This window comes from Sciurus carolinensis, chromosome 7 (genome assembly GCF_902686445.1).
Source record: "Sciurus carolinensis chromosome 7, mSciCar1.2, whole genome shotgun sequence".
Taxonomy (NCBI): domain Eukaryota; kingdom Metazoa; phylum Chordata; class Mammalia; order Rodentia; family Sciuridae; genus Sciurus; species Sciurus carolinensis.
In genome coordinates, this window is record NC_062219.1 from 131,981,667 (window position 1) to 131,995,980 (window position 14,314).

The 14,314-nt window shown below is 38.4% G+C and overlaps 1 protein-coding gene across 5 annotated transcripts in view; it reads right to left on the minus strand.

The window, feature by feature from the left end:
* Exoc2 (exocyst complex component 2) overlaps positions 1-5,253 on the minus strand; it is a 205,587-nt gene extending 200,334 nt beyond the window's left edge. The window contains exon 1 of one of the 5 annotated variants that reach the window (XM_047557921.1): positions 5,123-5,253. The gene's annotated coding sequence lies outside the window, so the exon portion shown is untranslated. Of the gene's footprint in view, positions 1-2,182; positions 2,203-4,486; positions 4,802-5,122 lie in introns of those variants that run through there. The other 4 variants (XM_047557922.1, XM_047557923.1, XM_047557924.1 and 1 more) reach the window with 4 other exon arrangements.
* Positions 5,254-14,314: the final 9,061 nt, after the last annotated feature.

A 14,314-nucleotide genomic window follows, 5' to 3' on the forward strand; every position in this document is an offset into this window, starting at 1 on the left:
CTTCAGCCAAAAGTTGAGGTCTGAAGGTAGCTGGTCCTCTAACTAATGCCATGGGGACATTGATGACACATCAAAAACTAAATAGGCCAGTGAAAAAATCCCCCTCCATACATTCACCCCCCCAAAAAAACAAAAATCCCAAATATACACTAATTTTGGAAGGAAGAATAAAGGGTAGTTTCAAAAAAAGTACAGCATTATTCAATCAAAATATATATATACACACACACATATACACATACATATCGCCAAATGTACCCAATTTCCCTAATGATTTTCTTTTATTAGGTCTATATAAACAAACAAAACATTAATTCCTGGTATTTTAGAAAATGTGCTCTTTCGGGAAATAAAAAATCCATGTGGGTTCCTCCCTAACCCAGAAAGATAAATCACCCAGACAAGACAGAAGAGACATTACCAAATAAAATTCATTTCTACCTTTACTTAGATCATTGAGAAGATTTGCTGTATACACCGAGAACAGTCACCCTGAACCTCAAAAGGTTGGACTCCTATATATCTCAAAAAAATAGAGATACAAATGAAAACTAGGACTGTGGAAAGGAAATACCATCATATTTGTTTAGTCAGAACAAATACTTATTAATCACTTTCAATGAACCAGGCACTATGGGGAACCAATAGGAACAAAATTTTATAAACAGGAGGTCATACATGACTTTCAGCAGTGTCATGGATACAAAACCAGATGGCAGTGGGATAGGTGAGCAGAAGCTATTTCAGAAAACTTGAGTGGGAACAGAAGAATGTGAAATCAAGAGAGGATTCTACTTTTTCACTGTAGTTGATTTTCTGGTTTGCTTTATTGTTACTATCTCTAAGCATGTGTAAAGGCTGAAAGGAAGGAGCCTTTAGCAAAACATGAAGAGTTAACTGAAGTCCTCACAAAGGCAAGAGCAGATAAGATCCAGAGTCCAGGTATAGGGATTGTGATCTCAGCACTGAGTACATTCTCTTTCCCTGTAACTGAAGAAGGAATGTTTTTGGCAGAAAAACCATGGGATTCTACTCTGACAGCTCCATTATTATTTCTGAAACAGGTGGCAAGAACATGTTCTAAGTAGATGATGTGAATGGATGAAAGATTTGAAAAGTGTTTTAAAAAATGCTAAAATTAAATTCTACAGAGATTAGAAACAGGTGCTGATGAGAACAACAGGATTCCTTGATGGTCCACTTGTAACTGGGGACCAAAGCTATACAGGGACACAAATCTAGATACAATGATTTTCCCCAGCTGGTCCTAGCAAACCAGGACCCAAACATTACAGAAGGAAAGGAGATGAGATCATCCAGGACTGAGAACTTGTCAGACAACTGTTATACAAGGACAATGATACAACTGAGCATGCTGGCAATGAGAGTGACTGAAGATCATGGAACCTCCTAAAGAGGTAAAGTACAACAGAGGTGGGAACGTGGGAGATAAAAAGATAAGACTATAAGCAAAGAGTGGGAGGGCTGGCTTTTGGATTTCTGAAGGGGACCAGTTTCAAGGCCCGTACATTTCATTGCTGCTCCCCGAGCCTCCAGCACCACATCCAGTCAACCGCCATACCCACCTCCACATCTCTAGCTCTCAATGTGCTCTATACTTTCTCCTTTTGTCGCTGCCAGTTGTTAGTTTCTCTTTGAGATTCACTTCATTTTCTAATCCTTCCCACATCTCTGTGAGTAGTCCCTTTATTAAAGCCTCCTCTTTGAACATTCTGGCATGAATTCTGATTCCTCCTAAGACCTTCACTTATACAGACATAAATCATGTTACATAGGACTTTCATTAAAATTAAACTGAAGACATATAATCTTGGCTTTTTGTCTTATTTTATTTTCATTAAAATTATAATTAAAGTTAAATTAATAACCTCCAAAATTACAGAATTTTAAAAACTGGAAAAGTCCTCTAAAAATTCATCCTTTCCAGGTACAGTGGTAAATGCCTGTAATCCCACCTCCTCAGGAGGCTGAGGCAGGAGGATCTCTGAGTTCAAAGACAATCTCAGCAACTTAGTAAGGCCCTAAGCAACTCTGCAAGTCCCTGTCTCTAAATGAAATATAAAAAGGGCTGGGAATGTGGCTCAGTGGTTAAATATTCCTGGGTTCAATTTCCCATACCCAAAAAAAAAAAAAAAAAAAAAATCAGTCAAGTCATGCTTACAGTCATACAGTCATGCCAACGCAAGTATTTCCAGCAGTAGAAAATGGAGAGTCCTTCAACGCTGTGCACTTATCCCTGAGTGCTAACTATATGCCAAGCACCATTGTAGATACTCTCTGGATCCAGCCTGGATAGCTGACATTCTCATAAATGAAAATCCAGGCTTCCCAAGTCCAGATATCCAGTGTTCTTTTCATTATTAGCACCAAAATTTACTATGGATGGAAAATATTAAGAAGGAATTGCTAAATCTAAAAATAAAAATAAAGCAAAATATTACCATCAATATTAAAGAATGTTCAAGAAGCTATTGAGCTGATTTTCAAGATAATTTTCAAGATAAAAACACTACCTAACAAATCAGTTCCAAATGCTTCTGCCTTGACCTTCAAGGCATTCTATAACCCAAAATTCACTCACTCAACAGCCTCTGGGCCTCTGCTCCTGGTGTAGAGCCCAGATAGTCACACACCTTCCCCCATCATGCTCTTAGTTCCTAGAGTATTCCCAGATCCTTCCCTTCTCTGAATTCCTGCTACACTTATACTCAGTTTAGTTCTATGCTAGTATTTAATTGAGAGGACAAAAATGCCCATTCTAAATCCAGGCTAATATTATTTTTAATGTGTGTATCACACACATGCTGAGACTGAGAAGGACAAAAATGACTGAAACTAATCCCTGTCCACCAAGAGTATGTCTACCACATACTAGTCTTTTGACTAGTATGTAAATACCAACAATAGTTATAGCCCCTAACACAAAATAGAAATAAGAAACGTACTAAATGATTATAAGATTCACTGAGAATTGGAAATTTTCAAAGCAGGAAGGATTCTCAAGATAAGAGGATCTAGTCTTACATAGTCTCTGGATACACACAAAAAAAGGAATCAGGGGCCCAAAGAGATTAAGGAACTCAGCCAGTGCTATCAACCAGGCCCAAGAACCAGTGATTGGCTGCTTTAACTCCTAAAACAAAAAGACTTTGACTCTGTAATTTTCAAACAGATCCAAGAATGCCTATGGGCATGTACACAGCTTCAAGATCCATAATTTCTCTCCAATTAATTCAAGTGTGTATATTTGGTTCAAATAATTACTCTTTTAATTAACATAAACATACTCTAAAGCCTAAGATTAGAAGGGAACACTCCCTACCATACAATTCAGGAGCAGCCCAGGGGGGTCCAAGAGCATATTCCTCAGGGTCTAAGATCATTATGCAACATTTTAACATACTGCTTGGCAGAATGATCAATGTTATCTCCTATTTCAGTCAATTTCAAAATCTGCCCTACTCAATATCAGCCTAAAACTCATCCATTCAATAAACATTTAAGAACCCCTATGTTCCACTATGTCCCAGCAGCAAAGGAGGCTGAGGCAGGAGGATTGCAAATTCAAAGCCATCCTTGGCAATTTAGTGAGGCCTTAAAGCAACTTAGTGAAACACTGTGTCAAAATAAAAAGGGCTGGGTAAGTGACTCATCCCCAGGTTCCAGAAAAATGTGGGCAACACAATGAGACTCTTGTCTCAAAAGGAAAAAACATGTAAGTGGAAAAGTAATCGAGAGACAATTTTGTAATTAATACTTCCTATATGGCCTGACTGTACTGCTTGCTACCTGACACTTAGGAACTGTTCCAAGTCCTTCACTAGAAGACTACCTGTGTACGAGTACCAATTTCATTTTGTTAGGATTTGCAAATAATGGGTTCCCAAATACTTGTGGAATGAACAGAAATGAACAGGTAAACAATCATCTTTTAGAAAAGTAATAGTTCAAAAGTATATCTAGTACTGGAAACTAAATTTCTGACCCAAAAAAAAAAAAAAAAATTATTTTCGAAACTTCCAAGAGTTGTTCCTTGTTGTACTGAAGGATTCTCTGTTTTTCGGCATAACATTAATGCTTCTACTTAATCAAACAGAAAAGAACATGTAAATACTAAGCATACATCATCTTCTCTCTCTCAACCCCTGTGATTCACTAACTTTTCACACAGAGATCATCCTTGGGAAGCCTTTGGTTTACAATTCCTTTGTCATTAAAGGAGTGTGCTACACACAGACTGGGCCAGCATATACTAAGAGTTATGAGCAAAATATTATTAAGCATTAGGAGATGGATCCACAAACTCTCTGTACTAGCTTTTCAATAAAGGATACCCAAATGCTTTAATTAAGGCGTGGCTGACTTGTTTTACAATGTGAAGACTAACAGTTTCATAAATATAACAAACTTAAAATTTCCCATACATATTAGTATGTTGATTTTTAGCAGATTAAAAATAACTTACTTCATTTAAAACAAATTCTCTCAACCACAGTTGCTTGGAATTAAAAAAAGTGTCTATTTATAAAAATCTTGAGATACTAGGTCACACATCACCAGGCTTTCAGACAGGATGTGGAGGTCTGGTGCCTCCCTGCATTGTCTCAACAATAGTTTTATCACTGGAGGAACTATACGACTTCAGGCTCCTTACTTAACCGGAGTCTCCATTCCCCATCTGTAAAATGGGATAAGCCAACATCATCTACCCATCTCTTGTAAGGATCAAATCGGTGCCAACGCGGAGACCATGGCAGACGCCTAGCAAGCGCCCTAGAGCCCTAAGTGGATGCATACTTGACCAAACAGGTAGAACATGCGTCGCGTTCACTTTTCACGAGTCCTCAGACCTGCCAGTGACAACTACACAGAGGCACAAGGGAACAGGTGGGTCCGCGGCAACCAGGCCGGTGGGGTCAGTGCTGTGGAGCCCAGGGGTTGGGTGGCGCGGGGCCTGGCGGCAGGTGCCCTCCGCGGGTGGGCCAGGGCCGCCCTGCGCAGCCAAGGCCCGGACCCACGCCCGCTGGCCGTGAATTCCACGCGGCCTCGCAGTGCGAACCGCTGCTCGTCTTCCACCAGGGCCTCTTAGGCCCACACGTACCTCCCGTCGGTCTGTCGCCGCCGACTACAGCCGCAACGACAGAGGTCCGAGCAGTTCCCACCAATCCCTCTAGGCCGCTGCCGCCCAACTGCCGGCGCCACACTTCCGCTCGCCGCGAGCGCGGAGCATGTCGATCCGCCGAGTAGTTGAGCGCCGAGTCTTCGATGGACTGAACCTCTTCTAGAGAGGAGGGGCGGGGCGGCGGCCACAGTGAGCGTTGAAAGCTGGACTGCTTTGCATTCCGAGGGACCCAGCTGCCTGCTTACATGCGAACTGGCACTTGTGTGGACAGGACCGTGCCTCACATAATCTCAAAGAGCGTGCCCTGAGCACCTTTCATTTCCTTCCCCTATTGTATTGTCAAAGAGGATATGGCATGACGGGCCATTTATGGACCCGAAATTCATGAAGATGGGCCCTGAATGGAGTAGTAGCAGATCAGGGGCAGCACAGGGTCAAAGAACTGCACTGAGTCAGAGTGCTGCGAGAGTCAAGGGGTACATAAAGGGACTACACCCCCTCAGGACAATATACCAGGTCAAAGAACTACTGCACGTCCATCTGTCCCATTAGTCTGGAGGATCCGCCAAGTCAGTAGGCCTCACAGGGTCAGAACTCTATGGCTCCTGCTGAAGCTTTAAGAGACAAGATGACATACAGACATCATAATACCATGGAAATTACAGAGGTGACTCCATCTACTGCCTGGAACCCGAGTACTGAGTGATCACTTCCTTAGACCTGGTGCTGTACAGGCCTAGAGCTAGCACAATCACTTCCCCCTTGGTTCCTTGGCTAAAGATAATAATGGAGTGGTGAGAGGAAAAGTAGCATCCCTTGGGAGTGACTGCAGCAATCTAGGCAAGAAAGGACAATGAGGACAATCTAGGGGACAATGAGGCAGATAAAGCATAGTGATCAAGCTAGGAATTTGTTGACTGTAGAATTGACAGGACTTGCAAGGACTGCAAAAAGAAAAACTGAAAGATACTAATCTGCGTACCTGGGGAATGGTAGTTTCACTAACTAAAACAGGAAAAACCAAAAGAGAGGGAAATGCAGCCATCATAGCTGGACAAAGGCAAATTAACCAGACTCCACAGGGAAGAGGTCTGGGTCATTTCATGAAGCTCGCAACGTGGACCTCAGAAATGCTAGTCGCAGGTGAAGAGATTCTAGATGGGCAATCAAGGAGAAACACAGTCATAGTCTGTGCCCTCAGGACCGCAGCAGTGGGACCTAAGGTCGAACCTCTTAACTCTCCTGAAGTAAGTCCTTTTTTCCCCAGTAAATTGTGACTATATGCCACCATGAGAAATCAGAAACAGGACCCAGCACACTGGTAGACAGTAATAGAGGCTGTCAGTGCCATTCATATCCCCTCAACTGAAAGCTGCTTTCTGGTAACACCTGCACCTTTCTTTGTGCCTGAAGGCTTTCTCTTTGGAACAGAGCAGTTGAGAGCACTAGAGAGTTCATTCACCCAGAAGCAAGCCTCAACCAACAGCTGCTCCTAGCAGGCTCCCTCCAGGTATGTAGCTTAAAGGCATATTGTCCATCGCACTGCACAGTCCCCAAGGAGACTGTGCTCCAGCTGCCCTCAGTGAAGGACCTTCTAACACACCTTGACTGGCTTCCCAACTCCTGGCTTGCTATCTCCCATTGTCACTACCCACATCAAATACTAGTCCTGGAAACCTCATCTCTGGTTCAACTCCTGAGAGAACCAACCAAGATTGCCATTGCTGTAAACCAGAAAATAACCTATGTTTCTTACAGTTTAAATATCATTGTGTGCTGAATTGTACATTTATTCCAGATATACATCCAGGGACAAAAAGATGATATTATGTACAGAAGCCTTGAGTCATGGGATTTAGCATAACTTCATTTTTATCTCTTTTTTTCTCAGAGGATGTGTCAAAGTGTTGTTCCTTTATTCAATAACTTGACTGCCCCCAGGATTATTCATTTTAAAGAACAAGAGGAAGGCTCTTTAAATGTGAATCAGAAATTTGGCAGCAGAGGTCGAAAGGAAATAAAGTGAAAACTCCCTGGCAGCATTATACCCCCTCCACAGTGAAACCAAATCCTTTGGGTCTCAGTGACATGCCATTTCTCAAGTTAGGCAATTCCTGCCATTAAGTCAGGATGTATAGGTCTTGAGAACTCACAGATTTTTCCTGGATTAAAAAGAAAATGTGTGTGTGTGTGTGTGTGTGTGTGTGTGTGTATTCCTGGAGGGAGAAAAACACTCAAAAGAGGAAATGGACTCTTTTGTTACTATTAGTGCCATTTTCTTTCTTTTTTCTTAAGTTTCAGGTTCTAACTCTGAACCCAACTAGTAAATGTTAGTACAGTATAGGTAGAACTTGTCAGGAAATAAAATCATTAAACCTAAAATTGAAATAGTAGCTATTGGGGCAATTAAGTATGGTTGTATAGCTCTGTGTTTTCAATTCTGTGACAGATTTCATTGGACCTAGAGAGAAAGAATAACTTTGAAGCATGAAATCCCTTTGAAAACAGTCTTAGGAAATACCATGAATGATACAATGCTCTGTTCTTTAGATACTTTATTTATGTATTCATTTTACATTAAATCAACATGTTAAGTGTTCTGTACTGCATGGCATACCAGTTTGAAATGGACCATAATTAGAATACAACCTAATCCTGCTATTATAACTGCAGTTTGCCATATCGGAATGACCTTTATACCAAAATTGAAATTTGGTCTTCTGTTAACTCGTAAACTCTATGCTCCTTGCTGGAAGATTCCTGCCTTATTCATTGTTGTACATTCTACAGAGCTGTACCTGTTATTAGATAGACCTGACTGACCATCTTGTAATAGCATTAGCATATATGTAAATAGATTATTATCTCTTTGCTTACCTCCTCCCACTAGAGTATAAATTTGAGGGAAGGGACTTTACGTTGTTCACTAATGCTGCATACATAATATATACTCAATAAATATGTGTTGAATGAAAAATTAAAATTAAAATCAGGCTACATTATGATATTAGCAAACTTAGGGGACAGTCCTGTTTCTAAATGTCTATTTTAAAATATGCTGAATGGTCACTTAAAGGCACAAAAAGTAATCCTCACTTGACATATAATCTTGATAATATATAGATGTGTGGGATGTTTCATCAAATACCACCAGCTTTGTCATCCTTTGTGTTTTAAAGTGACAAGAATGATTTGAAATCCTGCATGACTGGAACAATTACAAACCCTGATTTAGTAATCCCTGGATTGTGCTTTTTAGTCAAGGAAGCCACTTGTCTGGTTTTGTTTTTACCTTTGTCTTAGCTATTGTGTGTTCCTAGTTTATGAGGACTTACCCATATACATTTCTTATTGACCTCAGAACTCTGTATATGAAGAGTCCTCAACATCAAACAGCAAAATAGACCTCTGTAGTTTTTGATATTTACTTTCAATTTGCATATCTTAATTTTAAAAATTGTAAATAAAGTTGGCTCTACAGAAAGGGTATGGTGTTACAATAGTGTTATTCCCACCATATGGCCATTGCTGCCATCCAGTGCAATAATGCAGATGTGTTTAACACCTGTGTTTATATCTGGGGGTCTCTGGCAGTAAGCTGTGTCTGTAGGTGGTCCAGAAGGGAAAGGAGAAATTGAGGAAAGGCACTCACTGCCAGAAAGATATGAGAGCCATATCTAGAGAAAAGAAACCAGGTCAGAAGATAAAAATAGTTCATTTGTGCAACCTACAAGTGTACTCTTTTGTCCCTGCCAGTCCTACTTTACATTGCAGAGGATACAAATAACCTAATTCTGTGCTTTTCTGTAAATAGGAATTAAGACTCTTCGTGTTCTAAATGAAAAATTTCTAACTGAACATAAGATATAATTTTACTTTTAATGACTAGTTAGGCATGGGTGGTTGGGTTTGTTGTTATTATTGTTGTTGTTTGGTGGGGCAGAGTTTTTTTTTTTTATATTTTGAAATTCTCCACTTGAAGGTCCTCTATAGCTTGTTCAATGGCAATAAGACCAATTTGCATTTTGTCAATAATGTCACTTGTCATAGAAAATGACTTCGTTTTCCCAGTTTATTTCATGGATGTGGTAGTGCCCATAAAGACAAGCCTAGGGCAGAGTCTGGGGCTTTCACTTTGCAACTCAGCGGCCAAGGCCTATCATCCTATTGGGAGCAGAAGTACCAGCTCCAGTTTCATGATGGCAGGGAACATTGTGTATGAGATTTGACTGGTACCAACACTCCTTTAACAAGGCTTTGCATGGTCCCAGGGGTTACCTTGTATACTATTTGCCAGTCTGTCTTCAGATCTCATTTGTTTTAAATTCTAATATGACACAAATTTTATCTGAGTCCTTTCAAAAGATTTTAAATTACTTAAAAATAGGTCTCTAACCCTCTGTGTTCAGTAGGGTTCCCTCAAATTTTTAGGTGTTCCCCCTTAGGAATTGACCATAGTTTCCAAAGGTTTTTAAAGGTGATGACAGGCATTACTGTGCATGACACTGGTGCACTTGTGCACCACAGTTGTGTCCTGGTTACTTAGGCTAAGTCCTCAAGTACTTGACCTGCACCTGCAGGAAGCTGCCTCTTGTCCATTCATCTGTACTTTCCGTGGTACTAAAGGATAGGAGCATGTGCAAAATTAGAAACCAAAGATAATTTCCAAGTCACACTTTATTTAACCAAGAGGTCTGAACCTTTGCTCTCAGTGACTGAACCCTTATAACAGAGATACATGACCAGTTGGTTTGAATAGTAATTGATTTCTTCATCCCTAGAGAAAAACTACTAAAAATGTTTAACAGTGAAATACCAAAAATTAAAGAAATGAAAATATCCTTAGACTCTGAAAAATAAAGAGTTGACTATAGATTATCAATTAAAAGAAAAATTACTTTGGAAATTCAAAATCTTCCCCCTGAATCCTGCATATTGACTCTGATTATTCCATCTCTTGAGAGTTCCAGTTATCTTATTTCAAAACAAGGTGGTTGAATAGGAGTGCACTTTTCAGTAAACAGCTATTCTGTGGCAAGTTTGACTGAACTGCAGGGCCCTCTCTTCTGGTGACTTTATCTGGCCACCTGCACACAATAGGACATATGGGTGGCATTAGTGGAGTTTTTCCAAATAATGCTAATATGCCAATAGTAGTGGATCACACTACTTGTTTTGCTATTCAATTAAAGGATTTTCCCCCTCCTAGATGTTTTGTCCTTTAAATTTGTTACCTGTAAGACAATTCATTTGAAAAAGAATTTCGTGGTTGCTCTTTCTGAACTTGAAACAGAATGTTGGTCCTTTTCTGTTTCTATAACTTTTTGCTTCTCTGTCTTGAATCACTTCTACACCTTCCCAACAGCCCCCTGCCCTGTGAATTGCTTTTTTTTTTTTTTTTTTTTTTTTGTCCTGGCTGAAGCCCAACCACAGTAGGTTAGCTGTGAAGTAAAGTAGCAAAGAGGAAAACAATATAATGTTAAATATGTGGATTGCATTTTCAATTTTGCATTTTTATTGAATTCCTACTTTTCCATTAAGCAATTCCCTTTACGCTTGGCCATGTTTTTCAGATCCGGGGTATTTGAGTCTATGTCACTTTGCATTATTCTTATATTTTATATCTATTTAACAAGATGTGTATTCATGTCACTAACAGATCAGAAGCTCAAATCAATGCACAGAATTGAATGGTAGATTTAAACACATATGTATGATTTCCTTCTGATAAACAACAGCTTTTCAGGACTCTGTAGACATGTAGGGATTCCTAACAAACTTTTATTTAAGAACTAACAGAGAATATCTCTCCAACTATACAATTAAAATTATATCCTAGAAAGTAATATACCCCTGATGACCAACTGTTAAGCCTTTTTGCAGGCATCATTATGTGAAAGAAAATGTTCATGATTATTATTTGTTTCTTCACATCTTCTGTGTTTTAGATATGTTTAAATATAATTGCTACTGCTGTTAAGCAGCCTATATGCAAGCATATATTTGTTAAATCACATTCAGAAAGGAAGTTTTCATTCTTTAGGAAAATCACTTTTGAACTAGAATTTATTGACTATGTTTTCCTTGGTTACAATGCTGGCTTGCTTTGAAGTGCCAATCTCTTCCACTGCCTAATGGAAAAACAATTAGCCATGGTGTGACAAAGCACAATGTTGATTAATATCCAGGAAAAAATATTAAATACCAGCCAGCTTTCTAAATTCTTGCTTTACATAAATATGCTAGTAACTACTGACTCTTGGTTTGGCAGCAATTTTTCTAGTAAATATAATTTCAGGCCAGAAACTCTATAATGTCAAGTAGAATACTACTCAAAGGAAAAAGAGAATGAAATGCATTGGTATATTCACTCTTGCTCCCCAAATGAGTCTTGGCATGCTTTAAGAGAAATGAAGTATAAATTAATTCTCAAAGAATTTAGGATGCTTCTGTAGAATGAGACGAGTCAGTGTCCCACATCAAACAAGGAAGGAAGCCTTTTGGATATTCAGTTGATCTTCTATATTTACAGAATTTTCACATTGCTTTCCTTTCTTGAATTATAGCAACACAATAATTCTTTCCTTTAAAGATTTCTTAGAAATCTGTGTTTAGTTGATTCCAGAGGCAGTGCAGTTTTAGAACGCACTTACAAAATAACTTTATTTTCTGCACAAACTGTCTAGTCACTAATGTGTAGAGATCTTCTGTACATATACAGCAATGCAAGTTGAACTTTTTTCAGTTCTACAAATATTGACACAATGTCTCATACATGCAGAGAATTGTTCGTTTTTCTGCATATTATCTCTTGCCTTCTCTAAGCTAATATACCATTAAGATAAAGATATAATAGTAATAGTAGTATTAGATGTACCAGTAGTAGTAATTGCTGTATTAATTATTAATTTTCCAGAAGAAAAATGTATTTTGGGTAGCAGGAGGTAAGAAGAATAAATGAAAAACTTAGTTTGATTTTATTTATTTATTTATTTATTTATTTATTTATTGTGAGTCCCAGTCTTGTTTGGTTGGTGTTTCTGATTAGGGCTAATATAAATCAGTTGCCTATGAAAATCTGCTGTAGAAAAATCTTTAACAAATAAGAAAATAGCCACTAAAACTCTAAAGAATCTGCTTGCTTTTCAAGCATACTCTAACATGTTTAAATCAGCAAATTTTGAGTGGAACCAAATAAAAGACTATTCTCCTAGTTAGGTTTATGTGTAACCATGATTATGTAAGCAGTATTTGAGGGTGGAAATTGTCCCCAGCTCAAGGCTACTGTCACAACTAATCTCTTCAGAATGTAAACATGAATAAACTCCTTACTCCAAAAAGTTTATTGCCCATAGTCTATTAATCTTTTAATTTTTAATGTGAATTTATATTGAAAGTTATATGTCACTGTATGTGTGCATTTTCATATGCATTTTTGAGACTTCTAATGAAATATACAATGGTACGCATTTGTAACTTCACATGAAGATAATATACTATTAAATACATGTTATGACTGTCTTTGAAAAATGACGATAACAAATTATTTAAATGTGTTTTAAAACTGCATACACATCCTTATTAGAAATCTAGTAACTACATATTAGTTGCAAATTGTCAAAAATGTTATAAATTTCATGACATTTAATGAACCTAAATAATTTACAATACTGATCTTTCTTATAAAATATAATTATAGAATGCAGGTAGTTCTTTCATGGAATTGAACTTTCTACTTTACCCAGTAAGAGTTCATGTTTTCATAGCATATAGACTAATAGCAACATCAAATTACTTTTTTTTTTTTCCTGTAGCAGGGATTGAACCCAGTTGGCACTTTACAGCTGAGCTAACATCTCTACCCCTTTTTATTTTGAGATAGGATCTTGCTAGGTTTCTGAGAGTCTTGCTAATTTCCTGAGGCTGGCCTCAATCTCGTGATACTCTTGCCTTAGCCTCCTGAGTTACTGGGATTACAAGTGTGCACTGCCATGCCCTGCTTAAATTAACTTTTATAAACCTAAGAGTACTTACATTTTTAAAGTGGAAATTAGAATATTTCTCATTGTAAAAGCATTTCATGAAGTAAAAATGTAGCATTTAATGAATACTCTTTCACCAAGTCTTAACAATTTACTTAAAGGTGAAATAACTAAATGTAAATAATTTTGTAACTCTGATCAAAAATAAGCTGTTTCATTGTCCTCTCAGAGTCTCTGTAATGCTACTACTAATAGCATTGATATTAATATTAATAATTAATAATCATCTGTAATTTCTGAGAAACATTTAGGAAAAAAGCCTTCTCTCAAGTAAACAAATATATGGAGTCCCAGGAGTTAAAAATCTCTATCTAGTTTGGGTCACTGCTGCCCCCCAAGTTCATTTCAGTTCATGCTAAACATAATGCACACAGACATCTCCTAATGGCTAGTATAGAAGCACTATGGTCCAGTAGCAGTCAATGGAGGGTGGCCACTGGAACAGTCCACAAGATTGAAACAAGCATTTCAGTCTATGGGTAAAGGTAGGAAATATCACCTTCTTATTTCTTTTGCATAAAAACAATTGTATTCACTTTATAGGGACTAAGTATTATTCCTGTGCCTTTTATTTCCTGAAGGTCATACTACAATATTAAGGGAGAAAATGTGGTTACAAAAACAAAACTGGCCGGCAATGGGCAAGTTGGAACTATTAGCTAACTGGTGTCCCCTCCTCACAAACCCCTCTCCCCTACTCCCACAAAAGTAGAAGCAGACAGAGAAGAAAATGGTGTCAGTAGACTGACTACAAGAGTTCCTCCCCACCTGCCTTACTCCTTCTCCATGTCCCTTCCTCTTCTCATCCCTCCTTTACTTCTTTTCTTTCTTTTTTGGTGAAAAAAACTATTTGTCCTGAGAAAATGTTAAGTCCTTTCTTCTTACACAGGACACATACACAGATGCACACATCAATGCACAAGTGAACAATCCACATACATACAAGTTTACCCACGTGCACAGCTGCAAACATACACACATCCATACACCCTTGCACACATGTATATAAGCACATATACATCTACACATATGCAAACACCTCACACACATGTGCCAATGCACACATACACAGGTGCACCCACATGCACACAACCACAAAATTATACATACCCACATACATATACACATG